General features: G+C 49.6%; 1 long non-coding RNA gene across 2 annotated transcripts; it reads right to left on the bottom strand.

Annotated features, from left to right (window-relative positions):
* Positions 1 to 666: 666 nt before the first annotated feature.
* On the bottom strand, positions 667 to 26,824 carry LOC148221190 (uncharacterized). Of its 2 annotated transcripts, none has more exons than XR_015808466.1 (4): positions 22,050 to 26,824; positions 20,655 to 20,725; positions 17,556 to 17,730; positions 667 to 749 (listed from the first exon to the last, which is right to left on the bottom strand). It is a non-coding gene; the product is annotated as an uncharacterized LOC148221190 (long non-coding RNA). The 2 variants fall into 2 exon arrangements; XR_015808467.1 differs by lacking the exon at positions 667 to 749 and adding an exon at positions 13,531 to 14,416.

Raw genomic sequence — 26,824 nt, 5'->3', positions numbered from 1 at the left:
CACCGGGCTGCAGAGCATCACTACCACAATTACAGGAAAGCAAGAAATCAACATTTTATACTAAGCCTCATGATCAGGGAAGTGTGGACACACACATTGACAGAGCTGGGGAATTCCAGCTTGGGAATTCTTTCCAGGCCTGGATTTCTCCTGACTCTCAGCTCCATTCCCAGGCTGACAAGCTGACTGCAGCTTCAGTTAGGGAGGAGTCTCCCAGGGTGACAACACGGTGACAAACAGAGTGGAATTCATCACCAACATTAACCCCTGGTGTCTTTCCCGTGGGACACATCCTGAGGTGCTGTCCCAAGGATGTTTTTCCCAATTGTCCCATGAGCTCCTGTCCTGTCCTGGCTGCACTAACACACTTTAAATGTAAAATAAATTGGCTTTTTTCCCCCAAAGAGCCCCGTGTGTGTTGCTGTCCTTTCCCCCTCTTTGCAGCACAGTGACCACAGGGAAGCTCACACAATTGAACCATAATTCAGTGGAGTGATGTCAAGGACTTTACCCATGAGCAAATTAAGGAAGCATCAGCCATGGGATTCGAGGGAGAGGCAGTGTGGGTGCCAGCCAGGGAGCAGAGACTTGGTGCTTGTGCCCCCAGCACTCACCTGGAGCTGTGGGTGCTCAGGCAGCTCCCACCTCCTGCACGGGGGCTCTGGAGCTGCCAGGGCATCCCGAGCCACAGCTCAGCTTCACCAGGGGCTGCTCAGAGCCCAGGACCCACTGCTGCTCTGCTGGTGACTCTGAAATTAAAAAGGGGGACATTTTGAGTCAGAGGCACAGTAGATAATGCAGGGCTATATTTGCCGAGAAAGGCAATCTTTATTCTTGCCCCAACACGTGAAATGTTTGCAGTCCTAGGTCTGGAAAAAGCAGCACGAGCTGCAGATGGAGCCCATGGGGACAGCAGAGCAGCCCAGACTGCAGGAGAGGCCACAGCTCCTCAGCTACCAATCCACCTGGAGCTGGCTGAGGAGCAGCAGCTCCTGAGCCTTTTGCTCCAAGCTGATAAGACAGAAATAGTTCTGTATCTCACCAATAAATCACCACTATCAGGCTGATGGACGGGGAACAACTCCAGCAGCCTTTCACTGAAATGGAATTGCTTGTGCACACGAAAACAAGACTGGGGATGTGAGCTGTGAGCTCCTGTCCTGTGCTGAAGCAGGGGAGGAAGGAGGATGAGGATGGTTTGCTCCTCGAAATGCAATGGGGTGAGAGCTCTGCTTTGGACATGTAAGCACAGATGGGTCTTAGCCCCTTTTCCCCGGGTACCTGCAGAGCTCAGAGGAGGGACCTGCTCCTGTCCTGGCAGCCAAACCCTCTGCTTCACTAACTCTCACCCACTGGCTTCTGTAAGCTTTCTATATTTCAGATACCAGTGGCTTTAAGCTGTTTTTCACAGTCTGGAGATTGTTTCTCCTGCTCAAATAATTTAGCTTTAACCTGAGGCTGTGGGCTCAATCCTTGCTGTCAAAACCCAGAGTGTAGCTTTGCATGCAGCTCCTGAGGGTATGGGGGGATACAACATGAATCTCCCTGGCTCCTTCAAAGTCTTGCAGTGCTGCTTTATGTGTGTAGAAACCGACATAAATAAGAATAAACCTGACAGGCTTTAGTCTGTGCTTCTCTGGTGTATCTGCACTGGATTTACCCAGGTTGGTTTTTATATCTCACAGCATCCACAGGGGATGTTTACAGTGGGCCAGACTCCAGTAAATACTAGCAGGGATAAGGCCAGGTAACAAATAATTGCAGCCCTGGGAGTCCCAGCAATCCCTGCTGGGTGCTCCCCTGGCCCAGCTCGATCCTGGCTGTGCACACAGATGTGCTTGGGGGTGCCCCAGCCCCGGTGCACAGCAAACCAAGCAGCTGGAGCCACCTCTGGGAAATGGAAGTTTCAATGCCAATTGTTCTGCTTTCACTGCTAGTTTCACTTCAGCTAAGAGTTACTTTTTGTTCTCCTTAGCAGAGGCAAACAATACTCACAAAACCCTGCAACAGTGTCCAATTACACTCGGAGCTGGAAACATCAGAGTTTCTGGTGAGAAAAGAGGCCACGGTTCCCCTGCTGCTGTGGCTGGGCAAAAATGGGAAGTGAATGGATGACACCACTCTCAGCAATGCCAATGATTCCAGAGCAGCTGCAACCCAAGGTGAAGCTCAGCCTTTTAGGAGGTTTATTTTAAGCTCGGACACCATTAAAATATGCCAGAAACATGAAAGAAACTTCCCCTCTGCGACGTTTGGATGAAAATGTGACCGATTCTAAATGATTCTAGGATTTTCTGGTGCCCTGCAGCTGGACTCTGGCACCTGTTTTGGGCTGGCCACAAGCACCCTGTGCTGGGACAAATGTCTCCATGAAGGTTTGCTGTAGCTGGTCACCCTCATTCTGCCAGAGTTGATATTTTCAGCTTTTCATCACAAACTGACTCTCATCTTGTCTCACAAAGCTGCTATTGAGGCAAAACTCCACTGAAATCCCCCATTTAATCTAAGTGCCTGTCTGATCCATTGACACTGAGCCCTCTGGAAAGCAGTGGGTAGCATCACTTTTCACTAATGCATATTCGGGCAACAGGAGAATTGAGCTGTGGCTTTGGTTGATGCAGCCTTGAGTGGCAAATTCAGCCAATTGCATCCAGGCTCTTCTCTTCATCCCTGTCCTCTCGTTATCCTGCACTGTGCTCACCCATCCAGGTGTGTGGACAGGCTGGGAAAGTGGATCAGATGAGAAGAAAAACAAACTCTTTTGGTTTTTTTTTTTTTTTTTTTTTTTTGCTGGTTTGATGTTCAGCCAGCTGGGTTCCACAGGTCACACACACAGAGCTGTGTCACAGCACTGCAGGCTGGGGCTGAGAGGGAGCTGGGACACCCTCAGTGAGTTCTGGTCAGGGTCCCACACCATCCAGACCTGTCTTTCCAAAGCAGGTGTCACTGTCCTCCCCTCCCAAAACCACCACGAGCACCAGCAGCCTCTGAAATGACATCAGCACTCAGCTCCTCTGCCAAAAACCCTGGGACACGAGATCCTTTGTCTCCACATTACACTCATCTTTTCCACGTCTTCAAATAATATGATTCTTGTAATTTGTCACATAGCTGGTGGTTTCCAAACATCATTTACCCAACGGGGGCTGAGGGGGGAAAGCAATTCTTCAGGTCAGCTCGTGAGTCATTTGGCTTGCCAGTCAACCAAGTCTCACTCACTTGGAGACAATATATCTGAGCTATAAAACCTCAACTCGAAACATAACTCACCAAATTTAGTGAGTAGCCTGTCATCACTGAGAGCAATGATCCTTAACCCCTTATCTAGCTCCAGGGAACCATTATCTGCAGTTGTTAATTTAAGCTTGTTTTAAGTAATAAAAAAGCATTTCTTTCTGCTAAAAATGTCTGATTCTACTGCTGCTTTATTATTCAGTTTCATACTAAGATTTATTTTTTTTAATTGATTTCTGTTCAAATTGACATTTAAATAAATACCTCACACACTAGCCAATTAACACAGTTACTGGCCAAATTCCCAAGCATTCTTGCTAGCCAGGCAAGAGCTGCAGAAGCCTCTGAAAATAATGAAGCCGAGTTTAATCCCCCCTTGTTGAGCCGTGAGGATATGAAGGGTGATCCCAGCCCTTGCAGGGGGTGCCAGGCAGGGATTCCAGGGCACAGGTAGAGCTCTGGGTTCTCCCCTCAGCACAGCCTCCCAAGCACAATCCTTCAAATTCCCTTTGGGTTGCACATTCCCTGTACGTTTATGTACAGAAATAAAAACGGGCAGGTGCAATGGTGCAGTGCCTTGCAGGTTTCAGCTCCTATTCAGGAATTCATTCCTCACCGAACTGCAGTGCAGGCTGGGGCAGCTCCTCACACTCATATCAGCCAGGAAGGGACCTCAAAAGAGCAACTCACCCATGGGTGACATTCCCTCAGAGCTGGGGGCTCCAGCAGGATGGGAAGGGTCGGGCTGAATGCTGGATATCAGTCATTAATATACAGAGTGGAAAAAGAACCATGCCAGAAAATAACAAAAGCAAGTCGACCAGGTTGGGGACACAATCACCCCCAAAGTTCTGAGGCTGGCACAATGACCACAACCCCTCGAGCAATCCATCTGTCAGCTGGGAAGATGTGATTCAGATAGTGAAGGGAGTCACACCAGTGGACAGCTCTATGGGAACCAATTTACTTGAAGAAGGAAGAAACTTTAATCAGTCAGGGTTCAAAAGGCCTGTAACTCATGTCAGAGCAGAGCAAATCTGATTGTACACACATCACAGGTGAACAAAAGATCAGAGAAGACAAAACAATTACAAGCAGATAATGAACTGGGTAGTCAGCAGCACAGACAAAGCCTCCAAAGAGTGAATCCAAGGTAACCCTGCCCCTAAGAGCAAGAAGAGCAGGACTGGCCTCACCTCCCTGTGCTGCAGCCCCCCTGAAGATGCTGTGGTTTGGGAGTCAGTGCTTTTCCAACCACCAGAATGTGAAGGAAGCCTTGAAGCCATCTCCAATCCCTCGGTTCCACAGCAGCAGCTGTTTTGGGATGGCTGCTCCTGCCCTTCCTGCTCTGCTGGAGACCTGACACTTGCTTTGCAGGCTATGAACGATTGCTCTCCAAAGCACCAGCTCTGAAGAAATAATTGCCCCAGGGAGCCCTGAGCTGTGCTCGTGGGGAGAGGCAGATGAGGGGAATCAGTCTCATTTTCCAGTGGAACAGCTGGGAATGTGCACACACTGTGGGTGACTGTCTCAGATGAGACAGGTTATGAGCAGCTGATAGAAGGGAATGTCTCAAACTGCTCCGTGTGCCCAGACACAGACACCCAGCAGGACTGCAGCTCTGCTCTTCTCTGTGGAGCAGGGAAAAGGAAAAGGGGAGTCCAAAATCCCCCTCTGCCAGAGGGGCTGGTGATGCCCCACACAAGGAGGATGATGTCCAGCCCCACATGGTGCTTGGGACCCTGGGGGCAGAGGCTGCAGGGGCTCTGGGAGCCTCGGTGGCTGAGCAGGAGGGATTTGTGATGCTTGGGATCCTCTGTCCATGGCCCAGGCTGAGCAGGAGGGGTTTGTGATGTTTGGGATCCTCTGTCCATGGCCCAGGCTGAGCAGGAGGGATTTGTGATGTTTGGGATCCTCTGTCCATGGCCCAGGCTGAGCAGGAGGGGTTTGTGATGCTCACACTCACACCCAGCTCCACCTGCACGGGCTGGGGACACCACCTGCCCTGTGCTGCTCTGTTGTGCCCCATCACAGGTGGGAGAGGACTCAGGGGAGCTCCAGGGGCCCTGGGGTGGGGGCCTGTGTGAGAAGAGCCTTGCAGAGAGCAGGAGAGAATTATTTCCGAATAAACCCCAACAGCTTCTTAGAGAACAATACTTATCTTTCCATCTCTCCTGATGATCCCTTATCATTACCCAATCCTCCTGGGCTTCACAGGCATTAGCTAATCTTGTGATAAGAGATTAAGAGAAAAGCCAAGACAGTTCCCAGCCACGAAGGCAATTCCCCCAAAGCCTGCTGTGTGAGCAGAGACCCCGAGATGCCTCACAGGCACTGCTCCGTGTCAGAGACAAAGGCAGAAACCTGATTATTCTCAACTGACCTGCTGGGTACTTAGTCATGGTTGTTCGAGTTGTTTTAAGATGAGAAAAATATTATCATTAGGAGGAGCTGTGCTCGATGGCAGAGCAGCAATAGCTGGAGCTTTGATTATGCCCATGGAGAGAGAAATGTGCCAGGGGGTAAGGCAGCATTCTGGGAATATTTCCTGCATTCAAAGCAGAACCAACTCTAAAGGGAAGGTCAGGCTTTGACTCCAGACTGGGATAAACCACACTGACACTGGGAAGAGCTGCAGTTGAGCACATGCACTCACTGAAAATAGGAAGGAAATGCAGAGCTGCTCTGAGCAGAACACTTTGAGGAGAATCCCTGGTTTAATTTGGAGAGGGAGAGATAAAAGGAGCAGCAGAGGAAAGCCAAACACAACCATGTGTGTCTTGTGGGGAGGCAGACACACAGAACGTCTTTCTCAGTTGTGTTTATGTAGGAAAAGTTTGGAGCTGTTGCTTTAGGCTGTGGGGTTTCTCCCCTGATCTAAAATCCAGACCTTTGTACATCCACGTAGGGAAACTTCAGCATCAGCTTTCCCCTAACAGGAGCAGTCTACAACATCTCCAACTCAGTCTGCACTTTCCCTACTGTAGCCAAAAAGCCAGAACACCGAGCAGCAAAAAGCAGAAGTGCCCACCCTGGGACATGCCCCGAGTCTTTTTGTGGAGGGTTGGTTTCACAGCGTGGCTCTCTGCCTTGGGAACCCCTTTGGGGACTGCTCTACATCCAGAACTTGTTGCTCTACCCCAGCATCAATGCAGGATCCCCAGCACAGCTGCGTTTTCCAATGCTCCAGTGCACTCTTCCCTGCCCACAGACAGCAAGTTCCATTAGCCCAAATTGCTTTTGCTTTCACAAAGATGCATACCAAAGAAGAAAGAACAAAAAAAAAAAATAACATCTCTTGGCCAGGACAACACAACGTGTGTATTTCCTGGCTCACTTTCTGCAATGGCAACAGTTTTTGAAGACAAAAATATCCCAGAGATGGTTCTATGGTACAGAGAGCAACATTTGATACAGGGACCACAGCCGAGCTGCTGTCTTTGCTGCAGGAGCAGAGGGCGTTGGGGAAAGCAACTTTGTGAGACACATCCTTCTCCACCCAGAGCAAAAATAGCCCAGAAAAAAAACCCCTCTCTCCTCGAATACATTCCATTCTGCATTAAACGTTATGGTTTCTGAGAGCTGCTACTGTGCAAAACCAACACTGTTACTTATGAAACAATGCATCAAACCCGCAGATGGGAATTGGCTCTCCCGGCAGCACGGCCAAAAAAATTCCCTACTTTCTCTCTTTTCCCTCCTGTAACAAATGGCCCCTTTCCCCACTCATCTGTATAACATTTAATGATTAATGTCTTATGTGGCACGACACAGAGTCGTTTGCTTCCTTTTAAGAAAGCTTAAAGCTCTTTGGAGACTGGGGTTCTACTTTCAGAGTTATCTGTCTACAGAGAAAGCACATCTCAGATGTTCAGCCAGTTTCCTTAAAGAACTGGCTAAATGGAGAGTTACCAAGGAGGATCTTAATGGACTTTGCTTAGTTTCTGATTGGCTTTCATCTAATTTAATGTCTCTTCTTTAAATTTGCAAATGGCTTGGACTGTGAGCGGAGCCTCGGACTGAATTTGGACAATCTGCATGGAGCAAGGAGAGCTGAGCTGTCTGATGGGCAAGGAACAGCCCTGGGATCCAGGAATGCAGTGGAGATGTTCCACTCCCAAATCTACTGCCTGTCACTGCTCTGCTTGTCTTCTATCCAGAAAATGAGGGTGGAGGTTCAGGAACCCCACCCACCACATCACCTGGGGAAAGCAGCACCAACCTTCTGCCCTGATCAAGTCCAGGAATCCACTTGCTCTCAGGTCCCCAAACTACTCACCTCCACAAAATCTGCACTCAGGGAATTTGTATTTCTCGCCTTTGCTGACAAGGAAAACCTCAACAAGTATTTTAAGTTAAAATTCTTAACTTCCAGCTCGCTTCTGACTGCCTTCAGCACCTGCCATTCCTTGGGCTCCTCGTGTTTCCTGCTTGGTGCAGCTGCCAACAGCACAGGTGAAACACCTGCAGGAGCCCCAGACACAAGTTACTGCTGGGAAATATTAAGGATTATTCTGATTATTCTATCAGAATGACAGGACGGGCTGAGTGATAAAGTCAGGCCACACATTGCCTGTTACAGTTGCTCTGTGGTGAAGCACAGCAAATGTACCAGCAAATTCCTTGGAGGCTTCTGAATGTTAAACAAGAAAGAAAAATCATGGAGGAGGCTGCCAGAGTCTGCCTGGTTTGAAATCAAACAGCCTGATAGCTTCTAAATATTTTTTTTTCTGGTTGGGGCTGCTCTTTTCCTTTCCATGGGATGTTTTGAAATTTACACCTTTGTTTTGAAGGAGTCGATATTTCCCCCTTGGGGCTTCCCACAGAGCCCAAAGCCTCTGCCAGCCCTGTGTGAGCCAGGAGCTCTCCTGGGCAAGGGGAGCTGGCAGGGGATATTTCCAATCCTTTCAGGACCTTTATAGGCTGCCAGAGTGAGGCAGAGGAGTGTGATGGAAACCCTGTCCCCAGAGAGGAAATATGAACAGAATCCTGCCCTGGCTTGAGCCCCTGGGCTCTGGTGGTTTATTCTGTTTGTTCAGTTGCAGTGACAGAAACCACTCAGGAAAGAATAAAATAAAAGCAAAGACACTTCCCCTCAGAGCTCCATCTTTGTCTTGCAAGTCTTATTTGCTGACAGAGGATTTGTGCTGATGTGAAATGTAGCTCCTGGAAGGGAGCAAGGGCTCTGCTCTGGCTTTTATGGGGACAGAATCCCTGGTCTGCACAGCACAGCAGAACCTGCCTGGGCACTGTGGCTCAGCCTAATCCCACGGGTCTCAGAGGGGTTTCTCCTGATCAGCATCATCAGAGTGGGGAGCCTGGCCCTTCTGCCACAGCTCTGGCATTTCCTGCAGCACAGGCAGGATCAGGCTCTGACCCTCTGATGCTCTAAGTGAAGGCTGCAGGATTTGCCCTCTTTGCCACCAGTCATGTGGTGCTTTGTGGTTTTTTTTTTTTGTTTTTTTCCCCCACTGCCTCTTGACATCTGGGAAAATAACACTTTGGCAAGTCAGTGATAGAATGGTTTAATGTAATAAACACGAATCTGTCCAACTCCAGTGCCCTAAAATATTCCAGGCTGCAAATGCAGGACCAACAGCGAGCTTGTTGATACAGCCCCGAGCCAGAACTAATCAGACATAAACACCGTTTGCTTTCAATAGGAATTATATTCAAGAGGGCTGCTTCCTGCTTGCAGGGAAAGATGGGAAACAAAACACAGTGATGTGGCACACAGAAAGGAAAGAGTTCTCCCTGTCAGGCAAAACATCAGAGGGTTTCAATGCCTCGCAGGGACAGAGGCTCCCTATTTGACTGGAGATGCTGCTGACTCAGCTCCTGGCTGGAGATCTTCCCGGGAAGCAAAAACATACAAATAAATAAAATAGACCTTGTTGTGTGCAGGGCTGTAAATAACAGGTAGTGAAAGCAGAATCAGCAGCCAGCAGGCTGGGGCTGTAAAACTGCACATGTTGGTGCTGCAGCAGGACAAGAAAACAGTCCTTTACCTCCTTGATCTGGCTCAGAGATGATATTAATTTGCCTTTCAAGCCCCTCTGATGCCCAGGAAGGCAAATATCTCTGCTGGGAGACTCAGAAAAGAACTGGCAGGAGTTCAGAGCAGAGGGTTTCCAACCACTGGGTGTAAATCCAGCCCAGCTCGCTGGCAGGAGAGAGGTGACTTACACTGGTGAAAATGAGAGTGAGATCCATTGGAACCAGTGCTGGTTTGATCTGATCGTGAGGGAGGGATCAGGAGAAGCCTGCAGCCTCCCCAGCCCCACTCCAAGAACTATCCCCGAGTTAAGCAGAGCTCTAACCTTAGCTCACCATTCCCACAACGTTATTATTCCCCAGTTTGACTTTGCTGTGCTCCTTCCAGGACCCCTCTCCTGTCACTCCAGGCAGCTCACACATCGTGGCACATTTCCTTTGAGGAATGTAGATCCTGTGAGTATTAAACTCCAAGACCCGTTCTTACAACATCAGCAGCTTTGCTTTGCAAGCTCAAGGACTTCAGAAAACTTGGAGGGGATCCAGGTTCAAAGGAACTTAACATAGATGTGACAAGGGCTCCCTGCTGCTAGAGTAATAAATAATAATTAATAATAATTAATCATTTAATGACGAGGTTCCCTGATCAGTCACGATCACAGCTTCATGGCTGATATCACCAAGCTTTGAGACAGATATGTCAGGCTTGACCTTTCCTCCTCACAGGCTTTATCCTGTTATAATTTTGTTAAGGCAAACCCTCAGCTTGTGTAAATCAGCACAGCCAGAGTGACTTCTGATTTATGTCAGTACAGGAAGGGAATCACGTCCCCTACATATTTTACCAGCCTAACAACCTAACACATAGCAAGGCAGAGTCAGAGTAGGACTCTTTCAAACTGCTGTCTCTCACCTGCAGAGAGGAAAATAAAATCAGCTTTCAGGCTTCTAGGTATGATTGCTTCAGGGTCAGGAAGGGGAAACTCATTTTGTCTCTCCTCCCATGCAGTTGGTATTCTCCTCCTTCAACATATCACATGGCAAGTGAATTAGTACTACACTGCCTAATTACATTTTATCACCTCTGGAACATCAGATTGCAGGCAGTGAAAGAGGGGCCCTTTATTTGTAGCTGCATCCAGAATCCTACCCGACTTTACATGGGAAAAAGACTAGGAGAGAAACACTCCTTCCACCCCCTGAAAAGCTTTTAATATTCCTTTCTTCCTCCTCCTGTGGCTCTTTTCACTTTTCCAGAGGCTGCAGCGAGCTGCCTCCCCAATTGAAGTGAACTCCCTCTTAAGGCTTTATCTCCTAACAGACTGGAGCTGTTCTGGCCCAGTGCTCTGCTGTGTGGGCACCCTCCCCACTCCTGATGTTCTTATTATCCTCATTGTCACTGGCCTGAGTCATCGTGGGCCCTTTTTTGTTACACTGCCTGGAATGGCCTGTGATAAAGACACTTCCACATTATTATTGCTTTTGCAAAGTTCTTTTCATTTCTTCTACAGCCAAACAATGATCCAAGGAGCCATATTGGAGGCAACACATTAGAAAGTGCCTGCTTTATTATCAGCACAATATGGGCCTGTAATCTGATAATGATAAAAATCTGCCCCTTTGCTTTGGCTCTTATCATTTAATTGGAGCAAAGGAGCACATTCGTTTGTTAATAATTTTATAATTGGTGCTATCTGTCGAGACCCATCAAAGGAACCCTGCACAACAACCTCTTTCAGCACAAACCATCTCGCTGATAAAAGGAGCTTTATGGCATTTAAATGTTCCTGTTGTTGTTTGCAGGGCCCCCGGGGCACCTGCAGCTCACACTCACTCACCCACCTGTGTGTGCCAAGATCTCACTCATTCACCCATCCCTGTGTGTGCCCAGCTCTCACTCACCTGTGTGTGCCAAGATCTCACTCATTCACCCATCCCTGTGTGTGCCCAGCTCTCACTCACCTGTGTGTACCCAGCTCACACTCACCTGTGTGTGTACCCAGCTCACTCTCACTCACCTGTGTGTGTACCCAGCTCTCACTCACCCACCTGTGTGTGTGCCCAGCTCTCACTCACCTGTGTGTGTGCCCAGCTCTCACTCACTCACCTGTGTGTGTGCCCAGCTCTCACTCACTCACCTGTGTGTGTGCCCAGCTCTCACTCACCTGTGTGTGTGCCCAGCTCACACTCACCTGTGTGTGTGCCCAGCTCTCACTCACCCATCCCTGTGTGCCAAGATCTCACTCATTCACCCATCCCTGTGTGTGCCCAGCTCACACTCACCTGTGTGTGTACCCAGCTCACACTCACCTGTGTGTGTACCCAGCTCACTCTCACCTGTGTGTGTGCCCAGCTCTCACTCACCTGTGTGTGTGCCCAGCTCTCACTCACCTGTGTGTGTGCCCAGCTCTCACTCACCCATCCCTGTGTGTGCCCAGCTCTCACTCACCTGTGTGTGTGCCCAGCTCACACGGAGCCAGCTGCTGTCCCACAGGAACTCTTCCCTCCTGCTCAGCCTCAAGCAGACACGCCAGTGTTTTGACAGTGCAAGGATGTAACTCCTCACACCTGAGTCTCTGCCTCCCAGCCTCACTCACCTGAGGCTCCTCTGCTCGGGCCCATCTGCTGAGAGCAGGGGCAGCTGGACCTGCACAGGTGTGAGGGAAGCACAGCTGAGGGTCTGCTCTCCTTCCCCCAGGAGGTTTCTGCTCTGACTCACACGGGAGCCAAGGCTGGTCTCGACCCTAGAGCTGCTCCTGCCATCACCAGGCTCTGTGCAGGTGAGAGCCAGGTGAGGCAGCAGCTCCGTGCCCAGGACATCTCCATTTCACCTCCAGGGTGCCTGCAAGTCCTGCCCACCCCACTGCTCCTGAACCCCAAAGGTGTCCCTGGGACCAAATGACTCAGCGGCCAAAAAATCCCATCAGCCTCGCACGCTGCAGCCTGGCTTTGCTGAGCAGGAGAACAGAGAAATCGGGGCTAATTCTTCTGGGAGTGGTTGCCAACATCAGGCACCTGCATTTCTGCAAAGCCCCTTTTTGAATCACCCCACCTTCACCTCCCAAAAGAGAAATTTGGGAGCACAAGGCAGAGCTGAGGGCAGGATGCACAAACCTTTGACAATGTGTCCTTTTCAGACCTATTTTAGGGCTGGATCTGATGTTGTGCTGTGGAAAATTTGTAAGAATTTTCTGGTGCTTTCTAGGAATTCCTGGGTCTAAAAGCTCTCGTGCCCAGGATTTCCTGCAAAGCTCTGGAACCCCACAGTTCAGCAGTCTGTCATTAAAATTATTTGGACAGAAGCTGAAAGTTATCAAAGGCTCCCCCACTGCCAGCTTCTTCCCCACACTCTGATCTGTTTATGCATCACACAGGAATTAAAAAAAAAAACAACCAAAAACTGATTAAATTTACATTTGACCTTATCACATCTGTATAGGTCTGTTCATGCATCAATCAAAGGGAGAGCAAAAAAAAAAAACCCCTCAATCTTTAATAACCCTTTACAACAGCTCTGTATCAGCCATCTGTGCATACATGGAAGGCAGAATGACAGGAGAAGAGGAAAAAACCCCACAAGCTTTGCCTGGCAGATGCCAAGAGGCTGCCAGGGTCTGGAGGGGATGTCAGGAATCAGCTGGGGCCGGTTTGGGACCTGCCACAGAGTTCTGGTCCCCAGGCACTGAGATGTCCCTGACCCTGCCCAGCTCTGCCCCATCCCCAGGAGAAATGAGCAGGGCAACTCTGGCCCATCCGTGCTAGAAAGAACCAAGCAAGCACTGGGCCAGGGAAACCACAGCTCAGGAACCACCTGGTTCCAGATGTGCAGCCACTTCTCTCCCCTGTGCTGCTTTTAAAGGTGGGCCCTGCCCACCAAACCTCCTCCAGACAAATGGAGAAGCAGAAATAACCCAAAAGTTCCAAGCACCACCTAATTAAAAACTCCTGTTTCCTTCTTTAAAAATAGACACGAATTTCACTTCCTCCCCACTTCCCAGGGCAGTTCAGTGGATTAATTAAAATTGGATACATGTTTGGGCCTGACACACTTTATAAGCAGTTAGTATTAATCAGATTGAGTTTGATCAGCTCTGGCTCAGCACAGCCACTGTCACACCTCAGTGCTCATTGCCAGCTCTGGGCTACCAGGCAGAGCTGTGTGTGAGCCCAGGACTGAGCAGTGCAGCTGTGACCCCCCTGCCCCTTGGACCACTGCAGCATCTCCATGTGGCTGAAAAGAGAGAGAAAGGACAGCAGCACACACTCTTTTGGGGAAAAAGGCCAATTTATTGTACAGCCAGCCCGGATTTAAAGTGTGTCAGTGCAGCCAGGACAGGACAGGAGCTCATTGGACAATTGGGAAAAACATCCTTGGGACAGCACCTCAGGATGTGTCCCACGGGAAAGACACCAGGGGTTAATGTTGGTGATGAATTCCACTCTGTTTGTCACCGTGTTGTCACCCTGGGAGACTCCTCCCTAACTGAAGCTGCAGTCAGCTTGTCAGCCTGGGAATGGAGCTGAGAGTCAGGAGAAATCCAGGCCTGGAGAGAATTCCCAAGCTGGAATTCCCCAGCTCTGTCAATGTGTGTCCACATCTCCACACCCACCCACACCATGGGATGGCCAGGGGACATCCTGGGCCAGCACAGGTGTCCCTTCCAACCCAACCCAATCCTGGAGCTCTGGGATAACTTGGCTGTCAGGAAAAGCCACATTTCTGGCTCTGAGGTCTCTGCCAAGGGTGGCCTTTGGGATTGGAGGAGCTGCTCAGCAGGGTCTGCGTGCCTTGTTCACCCCTGGCTCCTCTGAGAGGCAGCTCCAAACTGCTCTGTGTTTTGAGGAGACCCTGAAGAGCCCCCACGTGGGACACAGGAGTGTGATCTCGTGTGCCACGTGTGTGAGCAGCAGCACTCCAGGGTGCAGCTCATTTTCCATCACTCCAAGCAGTTCACAGCAGCTCTGGAGCACCAGGGGGGCAGGACCAGCCCCTCTGAGGGGGAATGGACTTGCCCCAAGCTCAGGTTTGGGGTGGAAGGACCTTCAGCAGCTGCTCTTCACCCATGCTGGACCTCAGTGGGATCTGTCCACTCAAAGGACTGATGTCATTTTATCCTGATTTCTGTCTGAGTAAAAAAAAAAAAATCTTCGCCTGGCAGTTCTGTTGTACAGTTTCCATTGCTTCAAGCTGGAAATAGGAGAAAGTAAAACCATGTGAGGTGCCAGACTGGTGAGGGAGGCACTGGGACCTATTTACCCCACTTTCCCCTGCAAAAAGGCAGAACAAGCTGACTTTCCCTGGCTATAGATAGAGCAAGGCATGTCCTGGATCCTGCCTGCAGAGCCAAGTGATGCTGGCTCAGCATTAGCCTGGCTGGCCTCCAAAATTGGATTTCCAATTAATAGCGTCGACTCATCACAGAAAAGAGGGAGCTCAGGTCTTGGTTGAAGGTCAAGGAACTCGAGGCAGCACCGGATGGATTTACACAGCACCCAGGTTCCAAATCACCTGCAGCACACAGGGAGGGGCCAGCCCCAAAGCAGCAGCCTCTGCCCAGGTGGATGGAGCTTTTAGGACGGGCTCAAGGTGCTGATCCTAAACCCAGCAGCATTGTAGGAAAGGGGGAGAGGGAGAAAGACACAGAGAGCAAAGGCACAAAACCCACCTGGACTGGGGGAAAACAGGTGCAGGAGCATTCAGATAATCCTGAGGAGACTCCACCTTCCCTCCCTCCATGCCAAAGGACCACGAGCAGCCAGCTCAGTGCCTTGGAAACAGCACCAGCATCATCTTACAGCCACCTTTGCATTTGGAGCTAATTCCCATTCTCCTGCTCAGGCAAAGGTTCACGATTTGAGGTTGGAGGGGAGAAGGGGGAGGAGAAGATATTTTTATTTATAACCACACATTCGTTTGATTAAGAGCTATTTCTGGAAGATTGGCCTGAAACAATATGAAGGGAAGGGGTGGGGCAGCAGGGAAAAGAAATCATGTGGACACACACATTGACAGAGCTGGGGAATCACAGCTTGGGAATTCTCTCCAGGCCTGGATTTCTCCTGACTCTCAGCTCCATTCCCAGGCTGACAAGCTGACTGCAGCTTCAGTTAGGGAGGAGTCTCCCAGGGTGACAACACGGTGACAAACAGAGTGGAATTCATCACCAACATTAACCCCTGGTGTCTTTCCCGTGGGACACATCCTGAGGTGCTGTCCCAAGGATGTTTTTCCCAATTGTCCAATGAGCTCCTGTCCTGTCCTGGCTGCACTGACACACTTTAAATCCGGGCTGGCTGTACAATAAATTGGCCTTTTTTCCCCAAAAGAGCTCCGTGTGTGTTGCTGTCCTTTCTCTCTCTTTTCAGCCCAGTTTAACCACAGCAGCCCAGTTTAACCTCAGCAGCCCAGTTTAACCACAGCAGCCCAGTTTAACCACAGCAGCCCAGTTTAACCTCAGCAGCCCAGTTTAACCACAGCAGCCCAGTTTAACCACAGCAGACCAGTTTAACCTCAGCAGCCCAGTTTAACCACAGCAGCCCAGTTTAACCACAGCAGCAGTGCAGAGGGCTGGGAAGGGGCAGCACTCCCCACACAGCCCCCCGAGAAGAGCTGGCACAGCTCATCCTCAGCAGCTCCTGGAAAACTCTCCCTTTCCACACACCCTTGGAGTGAGGGGTCTGTTCTGGACAGAGAGGGTCCCAAACACCTGGAGAAGCCAAATTCCCAAGGAAAGGACCCAAATTCCATCTGGTGAGGCTCAGCAGAGCCAGCTCCTCCCCAAACACGCCGTGGCCTGGCAGGACAGTGTAATCACCTTAGCAGTATTTCCCTGTCATATAAATTCACAGGCACAAAAATCAATTAACCACCAGTGATGCTGATTATAAATCAACTATTTACATAATTAATTACTATATTTTAATAAATGGTATGCAGGAAAGGAAGCAGGCAAAATATAGCCATTCTTTTGGTGCCATCAATTATTTGGAAGGGAAGGCAATTATACTAAATCTTTCCTCCACCTAGCTCTCTTGTCAAGGGAAATTCCTCCCCCTCCTTCAGCTGATTCAAAGCCTGGAACTGAGCCTCCAACATCACATTACTAAATTGCTTAAGCAGCATTTTAAATAACAAAAAGGGATATCATTTAATTTTTCTGAAACATGAAAATCAATAAGCTGTCCTTCAGCTTCCCTGAGTGATTGGCCAGGGTTGTCTCTCTCTGAGCTAATTCAATTTTCAGTCTTATTTGGAGGAACCAAGGTTTCAAAAAATAATCAGGCTGATCTTATGGGCCTATCTGGGATTTCAACAAGGAATTCCTTTCACTGAATTAGGTATCCTGTCTGTTTGGAGGGGAGATGCATTTCTGTCGTTATTTGGAGACAGACCCTGGTCAATAATTCTCACTGATATTTATGGCTGCTCTGTGGCTACAGTTCCTGTGTGTACCTGTGCAGTCATGGATGGGGATGCAGGGCTGGGGCCCCAAGGTGTGAGCAGAGGTCCCTCCCTGGCAATCCTGAACCCCTGGGTGCATGGGGAGAGGAGAGGAGAGGAGAGGAGAGGAGAGGAGAGGAGAGGAGAGGAGAGGAGAGGAGAGGAGAGGAGAGGAGAGGAGAGGAGAGGAGAGGAGAGGAGAGGAGAGGAGAGGAGAGGAGAGGAGAGGAGAGAGGAGAGGAGAGGAGAGGAGAGGAGAGGAGAGGAGAGGAGAGGAGAGGAGAGGAGAGGAGAGGAGAGGAGAGGAGAGGAGAGGAGAGGAGAGGAGAGGAGAGGAGAGGAGAGGAGAGGAGAGGAGAGGAGAGCCCCCAGTGCTGAGCACCTTTCATCAAGGACAAGAGCACAGCCAGTGCTGGGAGAGAGCCTTGAGAGCAAAGCCCTGGCTGAGAGGAAAAGCAGCAGCTGGGGGAGGAACTGAATCCTGAACCCTGCATCCTCCTGGATGCTTGGACTGAGAAATGCCTCCTCCTTCATGCAGATGTGTGGATGAAGCCCCCAACCACTGCACATCTGCTCCATCCCCAGCAAAGCTCCAGAGCAGCAGCAACTTGTCCCCTGCTGTCCCACATCCTGCTGAGCTCTGCCACAGGGAGCTCATGCTCAGCTCTTTTCCCTTCAGAGCCAGTGAAATGTTTGCCAAAGTGGTCCCCGTGGATTGCCCTTGGGGCCTCGGTCCTGATGTTTCAGCCCACTAATTCAAGGGTTTGCACGCTCATAAATAAAGTTTGCCTGGTGATGTGGTTCTGGCAGCCCATCTCCAGGAGTGGCCAGCAGAGGATGCTTGGGGAAAGAATAAGAAACGAGTACAGCATGAATTTTTACCTACCAGCAAGTCAGTGAAATGAAGGCTGAGCCACTCCTGCGTCTGGAACATCCTTTTCTAGCAGAAATGCTCCAGGAATTTTTCTGATGTGGAACTGCATGCCCTTCCTCCTGTTGGAGGAGTGCATCTCCTTCCCTCTGGGGCTGGTGCAAGGGCCCAGATGTGACAGTAATGGGGGCTGCAGCAATATCAGAGCAGGGGAAGACAGAAAACAGGGTCATTTCTTTCCTACAGCTTGTGAGATTCAGTGGGAAACGATCACTCATTAGAGATTTCACAGGAAAATCAAGCAGAAGTGCAAATCTGCTCTGCAGATCTTGACGTCAGCTCCAGCATTAGGTCATGCAGCACAGAGGGAGATCCCTGTTCAATTCACTGAGATTCCAGGCTCATCTCATTACAGCCACCCACCCCAGAGCACAAAGGATGCCGTGGCCATCACCTGGTGACAGCACTGCCCCGCTTCACAGAGCAGCTGGGACAGGAGAGAACGGCAAGGTGACCTCCCCAAGGGCACAGCTGAGAGCACAAAAGTGGTGCCCCCTTCCTCTTGCTTTGCCCACATGAGAGATTTCTCCCTCCACACACACACACGTCTGTGTGTTTTCCTGAGAGTGTGTTTACATGGAGCTCAGTCACAACAGAGCAAATTTGAACATCCACTGAACCACCATAAACAACACTCGGTTTGAAACGTTTTCTCCATCTTTCAAGATTATTGCAGCATCTGTTGATCACATTAAGTTGTAAGTGTGCTGTCTCCATGGAGACTGCAGAGTCTCCCTGGGTTTCCAGTGACTGAATGTGGCTTCAGCTGCAGCAGAGTCACCCGGTGAGTCAGTCACTGTGTCCTGAAAGGGAAGGATGTCACCCAGCTGATGCTTGGATAATGAAGCTGGATTTATCATTGCTCCTTCTTAAAGGGACACTGGTGTGGATGTGACACCTCAAATGGGGATTTGTGTGAGGTTTTGTTGCATCACACTCCTTCAAAGCAGTCGACATCCTTCTTCCTTGAAAAGATCTCCATTCAATCCATAGGGAAGCTCTCCCCATGAATTTGCACAATGACCATGAAATAACCAGAAACTCTCTTGTGAAACAAGCAGCAACAGATAAAAGCCACTCTTCAAGGGAAAAAGACTACAGTTGAAATCCCTTTTGCTTTTAATCAGCTTGAGGGCCCCTTGCAAGAAAGGTAAGGAGAGTATTTCTTGTAATGGATCAGGGCTGAATTCAAGAGCATTCAGCCAGCACAAAAAGTGACACCAGTAATGAGGAAGCTCAGTTAATTTGGCTCACAGACTTCATTCTGTCAAACGATTGGAAGCCCTGGAATTCTGTCTTTTAACTGTGCATTTGCTTTCAGTTCTTGTAAAGGGAAAAAAACTCCCATCATAATATTTGAGTTCAAATCCTACAGGAGGCAAATTAGACACCAAAGCAAGCAATGATAAGAAATTAACCACCTCTTATTGCAGATGCGTTATAAATAAAAAAACCCAAATAATCTCTTTTTTTCCCTGTTCTCCCAAGCTAAGAAGTCAAGAGAAGCTGATCAGACTTCACAGCCTTTGCACAGAGAAGCTTCAGTCAAGAGGCTTCCTGTAAGAACAGGAGAATTTGTGCTGATGAAGGTGCAGGACCCTGGTTCCTCCCCATAATCACAATTCCAGCCAGTGCACAATCATTTTCCCTTTTTCTTTCCATTTTGTACAGACCTTTCTCTGTAGTCCACTCGCAGTCCCTGCATGAACTGGGAAATTCTCCTCTGGGAATCATCTCTGCCTGAGAGAAATCCCTGCTCCAAGAGCCCTCCCAGCCCTTCCACCCTGTCCTGCAGCACTGTCCTGCTCGGTGTGGGACACTGAGAAAGTAAGAAAATTACAGCCTGAAAAATATTCCAGGCTGGAGCTTCTCAGCTCTGTTCCCAACTGATAAACTGGTCCAGCTCAAGGCTAAGGGAGAATTTCTCCCAGGGTGATGATTTGGTCAGAATAAAAAGGAATTAATAACAAAATCAAACCCCTGTTGTGGTGTGTGCCCAGGCCCTGGCAATGGGGTGTCTTCTCTCTGAACCAATCACCTTTTCTCTGCTCTGGGAGTTGCAGTCCTGCTATAAAACCAAGTGTGTTTGTGAATAAACTTGGCTCTTTCTTCCTGTCATGACAGACGCCCATGGAGCTGTGCATCTTATTTCTGCCTCACTTAAAGGGTTAAAACCCCTTCCCACGGCTTGGTGGTGTGGCAGGGAGAGGCTGCAGAGGGCAGGAGCTGCTCGGGATCAACATCGGGGGCACTGCCCCACTGACCCTCCTGCCCGGGAAAAATCCAGCTCTGTACCCCAATGCTGGTGGGGAAAGGGAGCTGAAATCTCAGCATTCCCTTTCCAATCCTCCAGATGGTCACAGCTCTCGGTCCTCCCTTTCCCAGAGAACGGGCTGCCCCTCTCCCTCACCCTTCCTGTTCTCAGGACAGGCAAGGGAGGCACAGAGGTGCTGCACAGCCTGGGCTGGGGCCAGCAGAGCCCAGCAGCCATGGATGCATCTGAGGATGAGGATGATCCACCAGGCTGAGACACCCTGAACCCCTGAGGGACTGCTCTGGAACCAGGCTCTCAGCCACTCTGTGCTTCCCCCTCCTTTGCACCCTCACATTTCCCAAAATTCCACCACAGCCCGAGAACGAGGGGCCCTTCAGGAGCTTCCCAGGCTTTGCACAGGCAGAGATGATTGAGCGTGGCATCCCAAAAGGAGGGGAGGGAACACAAATAAACAAACTGCTCTGCTCTGAATGAAAGAGCTGCTGGATTTAATGTGACAGGGCCCGGGATGCTTCATTTGACACAGACTGGCAGCAGTCTGGTGATTGGCAAGAGTTTGGGATAATGGCTCTCTGGACTGTCATAACATCACAGGATCATCTGCAGAGCAGCCCAGGCAGCCTCCAGCAAAGTGTGGGATCTGCTGGGCTGTGCTTAAAAGTGAAATAAGCTCAGTGGCTCGGGACTCTCCATTGCCAGGACCTGGAAGGAGGCAACCTGCAGGGTCCAGGGTCACACACACCTGGCTGAGCTTTTGGGCACTGCCTGGTGGTTCATACCTGTGGAGAGATCCCTGGCCACCCACAACTGCAGACTTGCTGCTTCCTGTGTTTCTCCATGAGCAGAAAACCTTGAAGGAGGCAAGAAGGAGCAAAGTTTACCCCTGAACAGCCCTCAACAGTTCACTGCAGGCACTTTTTCAGGTGTACTGGCAGCCCTGAAGTGCAGCACCACTCTTATTCCAGGACCTGGCCCCAGGAGCTGGGTGAATCTCCACCCTGTGCCCAGAAAGGTGGAGGCTACAGCACTGCACACAGAGCCAGCCCCAGCCTCTTCAGTTCTGGAGGAATTACAAATTATTTTTAGAACAGGAGCAAGAGAAAAGAGCAGAGGGAATTCCCAAGCAAGGGCTCTCTTGGACACTGCTACCACCCCTGGCAAAAGTCTTGAATACACCACGAGCTTTCTCCAGAAGAGGAGAGCAGGAGCATGGCAAAGACAAATCTTCCCCCAAAGGCCACTGTTCAAACCTAGCAAACCCCAAAGATCTTATAAGACTTGGAGGCAGGCCAGAGATTGCTCTGGGAATGACAGACTTGCTGCCTTCTAAAACACTTCACTATCAGAAGGCTGCAAATAGCTGAAATTGCTATAAAAATTTCCACCCTTGCAGAGTTCTGGAGTGCAGTGCTGGTGCTGTTACACCAAGGCTGACAGGCTTCCAAAGGGGGTGCAAACACACATCCAGAGCCCTGTGCTGATTGTGTCAGCAATGCCAGGGCCAGCAGGACCTGGGGGAGGATCCCTGTGCTGGGGCTGCACCTCCAAACCTGGGCTCACTTTGGGCCCCTCACACCAAGCCAGACGTGGAGGGGCTGGAGAGTGCCCAGGAACAGGAACAGGGATGGGAAGGGGCTGGAGAGTGCCCAGGAAAAAAAACAGGGCTGGGAAGGGGCTGGAGAGTGCCCAGGAAAAAAAACAGGGCTGGGAAGGGGCTGGAGAGTGCCCAGGAAAAAAAACAGGGCTGGGAAGGGGCTGGAGAGTGCCCAGGAACAGAAACAGGGCTGGGAAGGGGCTGGAGAGTGCTCAGGAACAGGAACAGGGCTGGGAAGGGGCTGGAGAGTGCTCAGGAACAGGAACAGGGCTGGGAAGGGGCTGGAGAGTGCTCAGGAACAGGAACAGGGCTGGGAAGGGGCTGGAGAGTGCTCAGGAACAGAAACAGGGCTGGGAAGGGGCTGGAGCCCCAGGAGCAGCTGAGGAATCTCGGGGGGCTCAGCCTGGAGCAAAGGGGGCTCAGGGGAGGCAGGTGGCTGTGAGGATTTTGGAAACCTTTTCCAACCAAACGAGTCTGTGCTTCCACTGCTGCATCACGTGCAGATTCCATTCTCCTCTGCCCGTGTGCAAAACACAAAACCCCTTCCCTTCTCCCCCCAAACCCCTCTGTGTTTCCTTACCTGAGCTCAGGGTGATGCTGGCACTGCTCTGAGCCTGGCACAGCCTCCTGCTCCAGGGCTGGAGCTCTGCTGGGGCTTTTCTCTTCCTTTTGCTCTTGGCTGTGACAGTGGAGCAGCTGTTTGGGTGGGAAAGCACTCGTGTGTGAGCACTGGTGTGGCTCAGGTGCTGGCCAAGCTGTATTTATGGTTTTCAAGGCTGGAAGCTGGCACTGTCTGCCTGAACAGGCTGCTTTAGAAACTGTCTGCTTCCAGAACCACACTCAGTTTGCAGTGGTGGAACAGGAGATATTTTAAAACAAGCCATGCAGGGGTTTCCTTCTGGGTTAATCCATGCAGTTCCTGCCTCGTGTTTTGGGGAATATTCACAGTCCCCACAGCTGCAATGCAGTGCAGCAGCTGCGAGTCTTTCCTGCTCATCACTCTCATGCAAGAAAGAAAATAACCAGATCTTCTTGCGTTTTGATAACCTGTGGCTACACCAACCCCCAAAAATTGCCCAAATTAGAGGGGGAAAATGTGCACTGAGGTGCAGCACTTACAGCAGATGACCCAAGGGAACGTCTTCTTTCTCAGCAAGATGCCAACATTTCCTCTGACCAAAGTCTTCCAAATCAATGGCTGTTAAGAGCACTTGGAAAAACATTACTTAAAGATAAATACTTTTTTTTTTTAAAGGGCAGCTGGTGAAACCTACAACCCCAGTTGCTAAAATCAGCATCGTCTGTTATTTCCCATACTGTCGCAAAATGTTCCATTTTATCTGAACTAAAAACAGCTTTTCTCTGCTGGAAACATGCAAATATCATCCCTTCATAAAGAAGCCACCAGATGGGAACTTAATAACTGTAGACTCTAATTCGTGTTGCCTGGAGTTGCAAAAAAAAAAAAACCAAAACCCACCAAACTTTGAAAATTCTTGTTTATCCCCTGCTTGTTCAATGGTTTAAATATGTTTCCATGCACAGGCATCTGGCTCACAGCCAGGCTGTGTCCATACCTATTAACACAGGGCTATTTTCCCCTGACTGAAGTCACTGCTGGTGGCTCTCCCTCTCCTTGGCTCTTTTTTTTTTAAAAAAAAGGGAGATTTACATGGGGTAATGGCTCTGAGGGTGAGCTGGTGGGAGTGTGTCAGCTCTGCCAAAGCTGCCCTTTTTCTCTGGGCTTGTTATTTTACTCACTGTTCATTTTTTTTTTTTTTTTAACATAAAGTCTGTTCCCCCCACATCAAAATGTCTGTGATGTGAAGGGGACATTTTTCTGCTCTTGCAAAAGTTGTGGGAGAGAAAATTTTATGGGAGTTTTATGGATGCCTAAATGGCTCTGCTGTAGGAGAGAAAGAAAAAGTGCCCAGGAAGGAGATGGACAGCACAGCACAAAGCAAGAGTGATATCCCTTGTGCTCAAAAACGTAAGCAGAGGAATACAGAACCCAGAAACAGCAAAAGAAATAAATTCTTCATGGACCCATTTATAACCAGAACAAGTGTGTGCAGCGCAGGGAATAAAAGCAGGCAGTGACAGGGCAGCTTTCCCATCAGCTCTGCCCATCCTCCAGGACTCTTTCCGAGCATTTTGGAGCAGGCTGGGCCTGCCTTTGTGTTCCAGGCATTTTCAGCAGCTGCCTGCAAGCCCTGGCTCACCTTCCTCCCTGGCCACTGAAGCCTCACCTGTGCTCCCTTAGGGCAGGGACCAGCTCCCACCTGCACAGACCCCTGCAGGGCTTCACCACTGATTTTCACTTGAGGAACCTGGCCCAGAGGGCTCAGCCAGGTGAGGAGGTTTTTCCTCCCCCCAGGACTCACCTGTCCTCAGAGCTGATGGCCAAAGCTTCACTGCTTGAGCAGCTGGCACCTGCACCCCACTGCAGGCTCTCAGCCTGCCACTCTGCCCCTGAGAAGGTGTCTGAAATCTCCTGCTTTGTATCTGCAAGTGCACATTTAATCATTTTAACCTGTAACATTCGCTTTTGCTGGTTTAAAGTGAGCAGCGCTATGGGATTCTTGAGATTCACCTTGCATGAGCAATATCTCCACCGAGCTGCAGCACCCATTTCTCCTGCTCTGGGGGCAACCAACCTGGCAGCACTGGCACTGGACTTGGCTCCTGCTGTGCCATAAACCAGGGCAGGTCAGGGGCTGAAATGGGTCCCTGTTGGAGCTGGCAGCACCTGCACACGAGGAGATATTTTGTGCAGCTGCAAACACTGAGCTGAAGGCTGAGAGCTCCTCTTCCCAGCCCACCAGCAGCACTCCTGCTGCAGAACATCATTCCACTCTTGGATATTTTACTCTCTTGAAAGATAAGCGCAGAAGAAGGAAGAATAAATTCAGGTTCTCAATCCATAACCAGAGAAAAAATCCAGCTGTTAAAAGGAGGTCCATCAACCCTCCAACACTGAAGTAGAAACTCAGGAGGAATGAGAGGAACTCACAACTGCTGTGGGAAAATATGTGCCTCAATCACCCACTCACCTCAAGCAGGTAATGAGAAGTTAAGACTCATTCTTTAGAGAGGAACCCAGGAAGAGAGGCTTGAGATTTCACCCAGGCAGTAAATGATAATTAAAACCTGCTAAATCTACCATCATTTTTTTTTTCTCTCTGGGTGTACAAAGAAGAAAGAAGAGAGAAGCAAGAAGGGAGGGAGGCATTTTATTCTTGCATCTAACCTGTTTTCCAGATGAGTTTTTCAATGATCAGATTCAATCTACTGTAAAAACTTCCCAGGGAGAGAAAGCCTCAGCGCATGAACCAAAAATGTAATGATCTGGGAAATGTATTCCTCTTTAGGGGGAAGAAAACTGGCTTCAACTTTGTGCTCCCGCTTTTATTGTTCACAAACTATGAAAATTTCTTTGCCACAGCGTGGAGGGGCAGTGACACCGAGCCAGCCACGGGCACAAGGAGATCAGGTCTGTGTCAAACACATTCCCCTTGGAGGGGCTGCCAAACTGCATCAGATCCAACGTCTGTCTGCTCCTTCTCCTCCTCACATTAAGCACCATCCTTTACCCTACCAGGAAGAGGCTGGCCTAAATGTGTAGTTTAATAAACCTGCAGCAAAATTTATCATCGTGTTTTTATCTATTTTTCCATTTTGTAGCAGTGCTCGTGCCTTTGGTGACTCTTGTTAAGTGCCTGGCCCCAGTGGCTTCCTGTGGCAATGAGTTTCATGGCAATTGTGTCCCATGTTAAAGAGCACTTTTAAAATCAGTTAATGCAGCTCTGGCTACATCTGTGCTTCCAACTTGTGCTAAGAGATCTGATGAGTAACAGAGCAGGAGATTTCAGAGTCCAGCCAGCCCCTGGGGCAGCTCAGGATCGTGTTTGTCACTTTTAAACATTGCTCCAAAAAAAAAAAAAATAATAATGCAGCCTTCAGAACTTTACTCGGTAGTAGCAGGAAGCTTTGTAATCACGGGTGCAACGTGATTTAAAATGTGAGAAAAATTGATCAGGCCAGCTGAGGTCAGCAGAGCCAGGCAGAACAGGCAGCAACAGAGAACTGTCACATTCCCTGCACTCAGTGTTTGCTGCAGGACCCTGTAAGACAGCACTGGAAAATGCCCAGGGCACAGGCAGGTAGGGAGGGGAGGCTTTTTGACATTTTTGCCAGTTAAATAAATCTGATCCTGCACCTGCTGATGCACAGTCCCCACTGCTCTTTGATTACCTGGTCCCAGAGGAGATGTCCATGTTCATCCCTGGACCACCCAAACACAGCCAGGGCTTCAGGAGAGTCTGTGCCATTGCAGGAGGGTGGCAAGGCTGGCATGGGGCTCCAGAGCTGAATCCCATTTGCCTCAGAGCTCTCTGCAGGACAGAGCTGACCCAGTTCACAAAGCAGCATCCAAAGGCTGCTCCATCGTTTGGCACTACCCATGGACTAATTTTCTCCCTCAGGGACAGTAGATTAGATCCCACAATTTCTCTCTCCCCCCGAGTTCTCAAAAGGTCTTTCAAGTGTAATAAACTCAGGTATTTATATATCAATCTGTGTTACCTGAGGCACATATTACAGAGGCCTGGGTCACAGCAACATCATTACAGTGAGTTTTAAAGAGAGCAATGGGAATAGGAGAGATAAATAATTCTCTCTGTAGTGCCCTTTCTATTTGTATGCTGAAGCTTAGAGCAGTTCCCTGCCTTGGACACACCCTCTGAAATACAGCATTCCACACCACAGCTGAAAAAAAAAATCAAGGTAAGCAGCAACCAATCCTCCAGAGCTAAAAAAACCATCCTTTTCCCCTTTAAATTACAGGCACTTGTACTTCACCTTGGCTCCTGTCTTCTGCTGCTTCCTCCCACTTCTTAATCCCTTGAAGCTGTTGCACACCTGCAGTCACTGCTTTTCAGAGCATTTGTGTTGCATTTTTACATTGCCAGGGACGTTACAAAGTGAGAAAAGAGGTCATGGCTTGGCTTGGGGAGCAGCATCAGCCCCTCTCTATGGCACCAGGGCAGCCCAGCTCCAAGAAATCCATTCCATCACAGCCACTCAGGGAGAGCTCTCTTTAAGCACTTGCTTAATATTTTCTTGGACTGGAGGTTGAAACCGGGCCAAAAAAAAGGCCTCTGAACACCTACAGAACTCCTTGGTACAACACTTCTCTGATATCACTTCACCCAGTTCCTAAAGTACATAGTAGACACTTCTGACTGAAGAAGAAAAAAGCAAACCACATAAAAGGGCTGCAGAAGGGTTGTAAGCTCTCTTGCTTACTCACTGCCTGACACAAGCAGGTCAGATCACTGCAATAGCAGCAGTTTA

Source organism: Sturnus vulgaris, chromosome 26, assembly GCF_052056855.1.
Source record: "Sturnus vulgaris isolate bStuVul1 chromosome 26, bStuVul1.hap1, whole genome shotgun sequence".
Taxonomy (NCBI): domain Eukaryota; kingdom Metazoa; phylum Chordata; class Aves; order Passeriformes; family Sturnidae; genus Sturnus; species Sturnus vulgaris.
The sequence above is the reverse complement of the archived record's forward strand: the minus strand, read 5'-3'. Positions and strand labels throughout refer to the sequence as shown.